This window comes from Cynocephalus volans, chromosome 2 (genome assembly GCF_027409185.1).
Source record: "Cynocephalus volans isolate mCynVol1 chromosome 2, mCynVol1.pri, whole genome shotgun sequence".
In the NCBI taxonomy this organism is placed as follows: domain Eukaryota; kingdom Metazoa; phylum Chordata; class Mammalia; order Dermoptera; family Cynocephalidae; genus Cynocephalus; species Cynocephalus volans.
In genome coordinates this window covers 32,176,187-32,189,116 of record NC_084461.1, presented here as the reverse complement: position 1 = coordinate 32,189,116, position 12,930 = coordinate 32,176,187, and positions in this window count along the sequence as shown.

Genomic DNA, 12,930 nt, shown 5'->3' with positions numbered 1-12,930 from the left:
ACCTCAGCAGTATTGGTACAGGGCTGGATAACTCTTTGTTGTAGGGGGCTGTCCTGTACACTGTAGGATATTTAGCAGCATCTCTGGTCTCTACCCCCTAGATGCCAGTAATAGCCCTCCCCCAATTGTGACAACTAAAAGTGTCTTCAGATATTGCTAAATGTCCCCAAGGGGCAAAATTACCCCCAGCTAAGAACTATACTACTTTCTACTAGTCTTGTCTCTCATAGAGCTTCGTCTTTGTATGTCACAATTATAATCGACACTTTATATTTGTGTCATTCACTCATAATTGTAATGCCATCACAATTCACTTTTTATATATTAACTCATTTGAATGTCAAGAAATCCTATAAAACAGGCTTTGCCTATTTGAGTCCTGTGTGAGACCAACAAGTCAGAGAAGTTACGTGATTTCTTCAGGGGCACTCAGAGCACTCAGCTAATAATTGTGGACATTGGGATGGATGCTAACCTTTGGCCTGCGAGTTCCTTGCTGTATCCCAGCGGTTCTTTACCTGGGGTGATTTTACCTTCGTGCCCCTGTAGGAGACATTTGGCAATGTCTGGAAATATTTTTGATTGCCACAAGAGTGGGGGGGATGCTACTGGCATCTGTTGGTAGAGGCCTGGGATGCTGCTGAACAACCTATAGTACATGGGACAGCAGCCCCCAACCCCAGCAAAGAATTATCCAGCCCCAAATGTCAGTATGTTGCGGGTGAGAAACGCTGATCTATCCACTCTACTATGTTGTCTCCTTAAGCAACTACTACTTTTCTCTGTCTTTTTCCTTCCTTTTGGCTAGCATATTTCTCTGCATTTATAAAGATATTTTGAAGCTATAAATTGGTAGTAACTCATATTTCAAGGAACTTAAATCATGCTAAGTTTAACTTTTAAAGTGTAATATCCCTGCCCCTCTCTTCTATTATTTTAAATATACTTTCTTTCCCATCATCTATGTTGGTGAAAAATTTAGAGAAAAAATTTTATTTCCTTAGCTGTATTTGGAAAGCAATATTGGAACTTGGGAATAACAGAAAGGGAAGGGGAATATTGGTAAATACTTTAAAGTCTAAATAGAATTTCTATAACTACTATTAATAAAATTCTTATGAAGTATTTTAGGGTGGGTACAAAAGTTCTAATATTTTTCAGTCCTAACCAGTAAGTACTTTAAACAGAGAGACTAAGAGAAAGAACTGTAAGTAAGTTTTGAGGGACAAAAAGATATAAGAGATGTATAGAATCATTTTGTTGTTGTTTTAGCAGACTGGGATTGGATCTAAACTCTATTACTTTTACTTTTTATTTTATTTTTAAAATGAACACACAGTAACGCTGACTTTGGTGGTGCACATTATACGAATTTTAGCACAAGTATGGATCGAGAAAACACTGCCACCATCAAAATACAGAAGAATTGCACTGCCCTTAAAAATACTCTCATGCTACCCCATTACAGGCATACCCTCCAGCAGCCCTGTGTCCCCCTGCGAGCCACAGACCTGTTCTTCATCACTGTAGCTTTGTCTTTCCAATAATGTCATAAAAATTGAATCACAGAGTATATAATCTTTTTGAGACTGTTTTCTTTTAGCAGCATAATACCTTTGAGGTTTACACTAGTTGTTGCATCGATCAATAATTTATTAATTTTTTATTGATTTTTTATTTATTTTATTGCATGTATCTACCACAATTTGTTTATTTCCCTATCTGTTGAAGAATACTGGGTCTCTGATTTTTTGGTGATTATAAGTATGGCTGCTATAAAATTTAGTATTTTTGTATGGACATAAGTTTGAATTTCTCTAGAGTAAACAACTGGGCATGAGATTGCTGGGTCATATGGTAAATATGTGTTTAACTTTTTAAGAAACTTCCAAACTGACTTCCAGAATGGCTGTAACATTCTGTATTCCCATCAACAGTGTACAAGTATTCCAGCTGGTCTGTATCCTCACTTGCACTTGGGACAGTCATAACTATTTATTTTAGCCATTCTGGTAGGGATGTAGTGGTATCTCACTGTGAGTTTTATTAAATTTTATTTTTTAAAAAATCCTTCATTTTAGAATAGTTTTAGATTTACAGAAAAGGCACAAAAATAGTCCAGATAGTTCCTACATACCTTACACTCAGCTTCCCCAATTAATAACATCTTACATCAGTATGGTGTATTTGTCATAATTAATGAAAAAATTATTGACACATTGTTAATGAAAGCTTATAATTTATTTGTGTTTCCTTAATTTTAACCTAATGTCCATGTCTGTTTCATGACCTCACATAAGATACCACATTATATTTAATCATCGTGTCTCCTTAGGCTCCTTTTGGCTGTGAGTTTTCCAAACTTTCCTTATTTTTTATGACCTTGAAAGTTTTAGGGAGTACTGGTGAGGAATCTGTAAAATGCCCCTCTATTGGGATTTGTCAGTTGTTTTCTTATAATTAGATTGGGATTATGGAGTTTGGGGGGAAAACCTCAGCTCTATTCTCATCACATCGTATCAAAAGTACATACTATCAACACAACTTATTATTGATGTTGACCTTGATGTTGACCTTGATCAGCAGGCTCAGGTAACGTTTGTCAGGTTCCTACACTGTAAAATTACTCTTTATTCCCCTTTCCATACTGTGCTTTTTGGAAGGAAGTCACCGTGCTGAGCCCACACTTGGTGAATGAGGAGTTATGCTACAATGCTTTACCTCCTTCAGGGCTGAGTAACTACATAAATAAATTATCTGCAATTCTTCTGCATGGGAGATTTTTCTACTTTCCCTTATTTACGCATTTATTCAATCACTTATTTACATAAGTGTGGACTTGTGGATATTTATTTTATATGGTGAGTTATAATTCAATACTGCTTTATTTATTTTGTTGCTCACATGGTTCCAGCTTTGGCCAGTGGGAGCTCTTTCAACTGGCTCCTGTGTCATGTTGGTTTTTGTTTGGTTTGGTTCTTAGCACTTCTTTATTTTCTCACACTCCAAAATATTCAAGGCTTATCTTTTATATTTCCTGCCACAGTTCTAGAATCGGCTATTTCTCCAACGAGATTTGGTTCCTCTGAATGGAGAATGATATTAGAAACTAGGATCTGCATGCTAGGTGTGCTCGTTAGCTACTAGGGAAACATTGATTTTAGGCCCTTTCAGCTGACAGAGCAAGGAAAAATATATATGTATACTAACCCATGTATGTACATGTATCTCCAAATGACTCTGTATTTAGCCGTGGGTATTTATATTAAGCTAAGCATGAGTTTATTCTATCTCCAACTCTAATCCATTGCTACATGGATCATTCTAGCATCCTGCCCCCTGCCCCTTGCCCATCCCCCACCCTCCCATTCCAACAGTGAGAATCCTGGCTCCCAACATCTGCCATCCATGTACCTCCCTGTTCACTTTCAGTATACATGTACAGAGGTTTCAGAATTGTAAACGCGTATCCCCATGGCAAGTAACTCCATCAACAGGAGTAGTGTGATTATGTATGGTTTCTCTTACCTTTTGTCTTACAGACTCAACTCATTTCCAAAGTCACATAGGTCAGCACCATTTTCCCCACACCCTTTAGTAAGTTTATTCATACATTTGTAATACAGTTAGATTATCTTGTCACATTTTGCATTCCATCCTTGGATCCCCCCACCTCCTAACCTTCATTAGAAAGAAAGCTATGGAATGGAGAGTTTGAAAATAGTCAATAGAAATAGTTGGTATTTAGGGCCAGCCCATGGCTCACTCCAGAGAGTGCGGTGCTGATAACACCAAGGCCACAGGTTCAGATCCTATACAGGGATGGCTGGTTGGTTCACTGGGTGAGCGTAGTGCTGACAGTACTAAGCCAAGGGTTGTGATCCCCTTACCAGTCATCTTTAAAAAAAAAAAAAGAAATAGTTGGTATTTACTATTAGGGACCACAGTATATATGCCTTCTGCTTCCACTTTTCCTAGAGGTGAAAATAGTTCCCATAATAGGCAGAACAATGGCTCCAAAGATGTCCATGTCTTAATCCCTGGATCCTGTCAATATGTTACCTTACCTGGCAAAAAGTTTTTTGCAGAGGTAATTAAGTCCAGGAACTTGAGATGTGAGAATATCCGTAATTCCTGGTGGGTCAAATCAAATCCTTTAAGTTTTTAAAAGCAGAGAACATTCCCTGGTCAGAGGGACATGTGGCTCTGGAAGGATGGTCGGAGAGGTGCAATATCGCTGACTTTTAAGCGGGAAAAGGAGACTATGAACCCAAGGATGCAAGCAGCCTTGGGAGGCTGGTAAGGGAAGGAAATGGATTCTCCCCTGTGTCCTCTAGAAAGAAAGATGGCCTGCTGATGCCTTGGTTTTAGCCCAGAAAGACTGATGTCACACTTTTAACCTACAGAACTGTAAAAATAAACCTGTGTTGTTTTAAGCTGCAAAATTTGTGGTAATCTGTTACAGCAACAAAAGGAAATGAATACAGCACCCATTTCAGAAACTAATTGCATTGTGTGCAATAGCTCTACCACTATTCAAAAGGAAAAGATTTTGTAGAAGCTCACCATGCAAATTTCTAGACCTCAGTACTATATTAGACTATCAATACTAACGTCATAGAAGTAATACTGGTCAAGATTTCAATTTAGAATGTTAAAAATCCTTTTGAAAAATATAAACCTTGCCCTTCATGACATCCTGCCTATTATCGAGTTTAGTGGACACATATGGTAATTAAAATTATTTCTGACTTTTAGGAGACAAGACAGGCAACCAAGATTTCTGATTTGCAAAAATGTGCATGCTCTGTTCTAGTTGGGACTCTTATGCACTGCTTTTGGCTTGCTGTATGAGTCATGGCATTTCTTCTTCAATAAGCCTCATGGTACATTGAAAATATTACGAAGAAATATTTTACGAGAAAATGGGAGCAGCAGTGCATTTTCTAGAGTTAAAAACAAACAACAGATGAATGGGTTCTGGATCCTATTAATCATATCGGAGATCAGCGAGGGATAGTATTTCAATGTAATTGAAAAAACAGCATATAATACTTTAAGGAAAATGAAATTCTAGGCCTTTGTAACAAATACAAAGAAAATTCTCCAGCATCTAACAATCCAAAAAAAAAATTGAAAGTAAAAGGCATTTAAAAACTTCCTTACTTAGCTCTTGGGGTGGGGTGGGGTGGGGTTGCCTCAGTAAAATTCACTCCAGGGAAAACTCAGCCAATTTAAATAAGAAAAAGCACAAATGTCCACACAGCAAATGAGTGATAGCTGCATTTGTTGTGAATCCCCAAGAAGTTGATGTTTATTAAAATGAATTTCTTTTACAAAAATTTCTCTTGGAAGAAAGTTGCTAATTCAAGGAAGGATCTTGAGAGTAGCAACAGGATTATGGTAATTGAAATCTTCAGCTATGAAAGATACTCCTTGCAGGGATTTGGCATTTGGGGACCCTTAATATTGCTATTACAATTATGGCAATTTATTGATTTGCTTAAAAAATTAGATGAAACACATTTGTACTCAACAGGAAAGTAACCAGCGATTATTTGTTTCAAACTGTAGTAACTAAAAACAGTAGTAATTAGAGCTTAAGATTTTATAGAGAGTCAAAAAATTCCTTTTTTTGTTGAAGACACACAAACAGGTTATTCTCAAGTTTGTATTATATATTTTGGCAAATATAAATTTTTCTCTGCCATGTTTAGCCTGCCTTTGAGTCTAGATGCATGTAATATTTCTCAGTACTATCAGATAATTATATGTTAAATGGTATGAATTCACAGAGTTTAGGGAAGTCTCAATTTTTTAATGGATAAAAAACACTGAAGTATTTTAGGAAAATCATCCTAAAGATAAATAGAATCCAGCATATCTAATATTCCTCATGTTGTTCTTTCCATGTTGCTTGGCTTAATCCAAAATGAATTGTGTGGGCACACCTTGAAAAAATAAAAGTAAATGCAGATCAGAGAACAATGCCTGTCAGAAATTAGATCATCTGGTCTTTAGGGGGAAGCAAAGGGAGCTTGCTTGTCAACAACAATGTCAATTATGGAGCTTTGAGCCACTTCTATTCTCAACAAAATTAGGGGCTGACTTAAATGTAATCACCAGATATTGGTTGAAATTGCTATGATCGTTAAGGAAAAACACTCTCCCATCCCTTTGTTGCCCTAAGCAGCATACAGAATTTTGCAGTTATATTCTCTTTCAGGAATCTACAATTGGGCTACAGAGATTTGCAGTAATTACACATATGTAAGTGAAGAACAAATTCCAGAAAGTGTTCCCTTTGATATTTAGAAATTGCAGAGTGAACATTTTTTCAGAGAAATGTAAACACCTTCTTTTATAACTGGCTAACATTAATTAAGCACTTATTATGTGCAAGACTGTGCCCTAAGCATTTTATAAATACTAACTCCTTAGTACTGTTAAGAAGAAAAAATAATTGGGAGACCATTAGGCTGAGATGTCTCCAGTGCTTGGGGTTCCTACATTAGCAAACCAAAACCCAATTCAGAGTGAATGGTCATAGCCTAGGAAAACACATCTTAAGCTTGACAAACCAGAAGCCACCAACTAAACTCTAACTGTGGACTTTACACTTTAACTAATCAAATATTCTCTTTGTCTTGTTTCTGAAAACACCTTATAAACTTTTTCCTCTTGGGTGCCCTTGGTGAAGTCCTGAACTGCCTGCATTCTCGTGTTGCGCAACTCATCAATCACTGCTTGCTCAAATGAACTCTTTAAAATATTAATGTGCTTAAATTTGTCTTTTAACACTGCTTAAAATAGCACTGTGAGGTAATTGTCGTTATCCGATTTTGCGGATGAAGAAACCATGGCTCAAAATGACCACCATTGGCCCAAGGTCATGCAGCTAACATATGACAGAGCCAGGGAGTGTGACTCTGTATGTTCTATTTCTCGATTGCGAAAGAAAACTGCCTCGATGAGGTGGTGTGGGTATGGAGGGTTCACTGGCCTTACAGTAACGTTGCATTCACCTTGTATCAGCTTCAGGGCTGCAATCATATGTTCAAGGCCTAGAAACCCATGTTAAAGGGGAGTTAGGTAAGATGCTGGTCTCAAAGAGCTGTTTCACTCTTCATATTAACAAATTGACATGGAACTACTGGGAGCTGAGTGAATGCACAGATAGCCAAACTTTATAAATGTCCTATTTTCAATAGCAGCTTAGCCATGAGCAATTTTAAGGAGAAATAGGTGGAGCTTTTCCTTTCATTTCTTTATTTATCAAATAATTCAATAAACTTTTATAGAGCCTTACTTTATGCCAGGAAATGTTCTAGGTTCTGAAGACCAGTAATGGCTGAGACACTGGTCGTGCCTTCAGAAAGCCCATACTCTAGTGAGGAAGCCAGAGAAATAGGTCGTTTACTAAGATGTGCAAAAATGCTATGATACATGAGAGCAGAGTACTATGAGTGGGCATAAGAGGAAAGCCTGACCCAGTCTATCGGGGACAAGAAGTTTGTCTTGATGAGACATGATTTTAACTTCTGGTATTTTAAGGTCCTTAGTAAAAACAGGTGAAAATAGAAATGAATAAAAAAGAAAAATTAGATTTTTGGTGAGGATTAATTATCTATGTTTTACATGCATGGATAAAAACTTGAATTACTCATATCCATAAACAAGTTGAGCTCCATGGGATTCTCAAGGAATGAGACTGTATCTTAGACAAATTTATATTGTCTGTGCCTAACACAACATTAGCACCCAGTAGGTGCTCGACATATGGTAACTGAGTTGAAACTGACAAAGACATAGAATGGTCTAATTTGAAGCACCATGTTTAAAAAAGCCATGTACCACTTGGGAAGATGCAAAGAACAGAAAAAGAATGATTGAGGTCTATATACCAAGTCTTGACTCACAATTAAAATTTCTGAGTTTTTCTGCAGAATTAATGATCTTCAGGAACTAAAATCCTGGGAAAGTGGGTTTTTTCTTCTTGAACCTGATCTGCTTCATCAAGAAGTATCCTGTGGGGCCAACCCCTTGGCTCACTCGGCTGAGTGCAGCGCTGGGAGTGCAGAGGCCGCGGGTTTGCATCCTATATAGGGATGGCTGGTGCGCTCACTGGCTGAGCACAGTGCGGGTGACACCAAGCCAAGGGTTACCATCCCCTTACCAGTCACACAAAAAAAAGAAGTATCTTGTGGAGTATTAAAAAAGACAAGTTGTGAGAAGCAGATCAAATGTATGCTTCTCAGCTAAGCTAAAGAAGCCTAATGTAGGATAAAATTATTGCATTCTAAAAAGTGTTTATAGAGAACTTAAGAATCACTTGCCCCCAAGTCCACTTTAAGGATGAAAATGTAAGCTAGACAGTGAAATTGGATGTGAAGTAAATTTTTAAAAAATAAAAATAAAAAAATAAAATGTGTCAAGGTTCCTACACAGTCTTTATTGAACCAGATCTCTCTTCCTTCCCTCCGACTCTTCTACCACTGGAACATTTGGGAGTGGAAATGAGAGAACAAGAAAGAGGTCAAGTTTGAAAGGTGAGATGGTACCACAGGAAAAATCTTTACGGACTTATTGCGGAACTTAATCTCCACTAAAGAACAGAAATACGAGTACTGGTCCTCTGCCCTGCTCTCCCACCCCACTACCCACTGCCAACAGATGTAAACACTCACATGAAAGAGGAAACCTCTCCACAGTTCGTTAAATGTCAGAACTCTCACGATTGAGGACACTCTCTTGTTTTAAGCTTTTACAAATAGTTGATTTATAAGGAAGAGACTACACACCAGAAGTAGCTGTAGTGTTTTTCTGTCTGTTTTTCATACTCTGCAAGGTCATGCATTATTTTCAAAATTACTCAACTTTTTGAGAAATAAAAAAGTAATAATTGACTTTTGTAAAAACAAATCCAGTTATGCTAAATGATCACAGGATCCTGGCCTCGGGACTCAGAATAAATTAAACAAAACCAAACATGATCCAGGAAAAAAAAAACTACTTTAGTAAGAATTGAAGTGATGTTCTCTAGTGTCCATGTAGCAAAAGAGCCACTGTACGTGTCACCACCGTGCTAAGCATGGCAAATGGATCACTGATGACTTTGCAGGATGGAAAGATGTTTCACAACTAAATTTCCTTTAGAATGGGCTCATACATACATGCCAGACCTGCAGTGTTAAGATTTTATGTGCCCAGTTTCAGAGCTGGGCATAAACTTATAAATCAGCTGTTTCCTTGAACTGTTTTTTAACCCATCTGCATCAAGATAAGTACAGAAATGAAGACTATGCATTTAGAAATCCATACAGCAATTTGATGGTTACTTTGTCTATTGCATCTTATAATAATAATAATAATAATAATAATAATAATAATAATAATAATAATAATAATAAAAACCTGGGGATTGAATTTGTATGTCTTTGTTTTTATTTCATTTTCTGGTAATTCCTTTTCATTTTATTTTACAAAATTATCAGTCCTTGAGAAATTGAAAAGTTTTTTAAGAAACAATCCTTCTGCACATAGCTTGAGAAGAACTGCCTATGTGCTCATGCTGAGAAACCCCTGGGACAGTGTGGGACACTTGAAGTTAGACTGAGGGGGATAGTAGTTAGAATAGCAGGACCTTCATCCCTTGCTTCAGAAAAGCAGCACACTGTTGATCTGTTTTAAATAATGGGTGTCAGTAGGATAGATGATGGTTACAACAAAAGTGGCAATAATATTTATATCGGGAAGGAGAAAAGAAAGTCATGTGCTTGGAGTAGTTCTCTGTAAACAGAGAGAGAGTATATACTACTTTATACCTTTGTATTTCTCCCTCTCCCCTAAACCATCTGCAGGGATGGGAGCTCAGCCTAAAACTGTGAGCACCTTGATGGAGGAACTATAATTTCAAAGCTTCTCCCTGTGTTTTGTGCTATGAAGGCACAAAGTAGTTTGTTCTTAGTTAGCAAAGCATCAGAGCTCAATTTGGGAAGGGGGTAAAAAATGAAACTCATCTTCATGAGAAATATCTGGAATTGTGGAGTTGAAGGCTAAGATGGTAGGGGAGAGAGAAGGTCTAAGAAGATAACCCTAGGAGGGGTCAGGACCTAGGAGACATTCCCAGAAGCAGAGAAAGGCTGTGGCTTATGGAGAAGTGTTATTTAATATTCCATTTTAAATTATTGCCCGTGCTGTGCTATTTTATGCAGTAATTTCCCTCATTTCCCTCCATTAGCCCAAACCTTCAGTAAAAGCCATCTTTGTCCAATTGCTCTGTGTCAATGGAACTCAGGGAAAGAAAAGAATGGAGTGTATATGTGTTGTGTGTATGTATGAAGAGGGCTTTGGGCTGTTTCCATTTTGAGGCAAATTTACAAGCTCATAGGGCAGCAGCAGCAGAGGCAGACATGCAGGGCAGAGACCAGAAGATTCAATGAGAAATGACCAGAGGGTCAACTCGCTGCTCCTGCCACTCCCCTGGCCAAAAATTCACAATGATATTTTGTGGAGGGGAATTGGGCTTCTCACTGATCTTTGAGTGGGAGCTTAAAACATTCATTTAGAATGTGAGAGGGAATGTGGGATGATAATGCTGCAGGCATTGGGAGAGAAGCGAGCAGAACCTAGGGGTCTTCATTTATCAAGCAATTCCTGTATGCCAAGTTTGAGAACTTCCCACGTGTCATCACATTTATTCTGTAAAGTAACCCCAGTGGTGGAAAGCTATCAGTATCCCACTTTATGAGTTTTATTTTAACAATGCTAAAAGTGCAATAGTGATAAATTGGAAATCACTGATGAAGTCCAACCTTCTCCATCTTTAGATGACAAAACTGAGGTCCAAAGATAATAAATGATTAATCCAGTAGCACATGATAGTGGGTGTGAGAGACAGGAAAAGAAGCCCAGAAACATTGCTAGAGTTTATTTCTTCCAACAAGAGAGCAAAGAAGGAATCAATAGCACATTCTTAAAGAATTTAAATATTCACCTGGGATATTAACCTTAAATGACAGCTTTCTTTCATGTCAACCTACCAGAAAAGTTTCTCTTTCACCTGACTCACCAGGTTGGCTATTTCTCCACCTCTTCCTCCTCCTCCTTCTCATCTTTTTCCTTTCCTTTTGCAATCACAGAAGAAAGGTGTGCTCTTCTAGCTGATTATTCCCATAACACATCCTATAACAGCAAAAGTGTTAGCTAAAGGCAGCACTAGGTATATCAATAAGCATCATCTGGTGACTGAATATCTCAGTGTATATACTTATCAGGCTCTCCAGTTTGTGGCATATGCTGGGTCTGTATTCTCTTAGTTAGAAAGTTTTATCTCTATGTCTTGGAACTAATTGAGTTAAATTTTGTTCTCAACGTAAAGAGGAGAGATGGTAAGTATGTAATACCTTGTGTGAATTCACTGGCTTGGGCAATCTATCACAGAAGTTCCCTCTCTTTAGTAGGGGTTGAGCTTTCCTATGTGATAGGCCAGTACTCAGTTCCACCCACTGGCTTTCATCAAGGTGATTCTTCTTGTCACTCAGGGAAACATTCTTTCATTGTGTTTTATGAACCATAACTTAGTTATACACATCCACTTGATATATGACTTGAATAGTTTCCAAGACTCAGAAATGGTGTTTGAGTCTTTATTTCTTCTAGTTTATATTTGGTTAATTTTTTTTCATAAACTGGTGAAATAATTTGAAAACATAAAGATTGTCCTATAAAACTCCTTTGATTACCCAGATGAGAAAGCTAGGCTTGGTGCCTAGTGCATAGTAGATACTCAATAAATATTTATTGAACCACTCAGTGACCAAAACTGACCTGTTGGGTCACATGGAAGAACTGTGATGAGAAATCCCAGTCTTGTAACTTTTTGCTCAAGACATTTGCTACTGTCTCACCATCTCCCTCCAGTCTAAACACACATCCTTCAGCTACTGCTGCAACTACTCACAAAGAGGGAAATTCCAAGTGGAGAGATGAGAGTCAAAAGAGGAGCCTTGATTCCTAAATAATTTGCATCTATCTTGAGGAAATAGATGGGCACTGCATTTAAAAGAATCCTGCAGGAAGCAGAAGTAGGGGAAGGAGGGAACCCCTCCTCTTTATCACACACACACACACACACACACACACACACACACACACACACACACACACACACACACACACACACACACACACACAATTTCCTTTCTTGAGGAGGAACCTAAGAGCTCCAGATGGAAAGAGGAGTGGGACAGAGAACAGCAGGTAGAGAGCAGGTGGAAAGCAGCACCTGGATGCAGTGACCAATTTTAGTTGAACCAGCCTTGGCAATGGTTTCCAGGGACATGAGATACTTAAAATAAGAAGGGGCTAAAGGCAAGGTATGTGCTGACTAATATTCTTGTGAAGACTGGGAAGCAGCACAAATACTGCAACTCTCTTGGGAAGGGAGACTTGGAGAAAGGATTTTCCATTTTTACTCAATCCAAGTACACCACGCCCAGACCTTGCTTGTCTCTCTTTCCCCTTTGCCCAGAAGGCTCTAGTCTACTCCAGTGAGAGGTGTCTAACAGAGTGGGTCAAATATCAGCCAACTTTTAAAAAATACCAGCCCAGTCTGCTGTACCCTCTTCTTGGGGACTTCTTCAAATGTGGCTGATTTTCTTAACTCTTTGTTGTCATTTTCACCACTCTAAGTGTTTTATCTGCCACCCTAGACCACACAGACTTATTCTTCTTCCAGTGAGAGAAATAACAGTATCAACCATGTCAACCGTCTGCACCTTAAACCAGAGGAGATTTGTTGTTGATAACTATAATTATATTAATATATTAATAATAATTAATTATATTAGTTAATTAAGTATATTGAGAATGTTATACTTGACAGCAGAGACGGGCTTAAGCTTTTGGTGGCTTCAGGCTATCAGCATC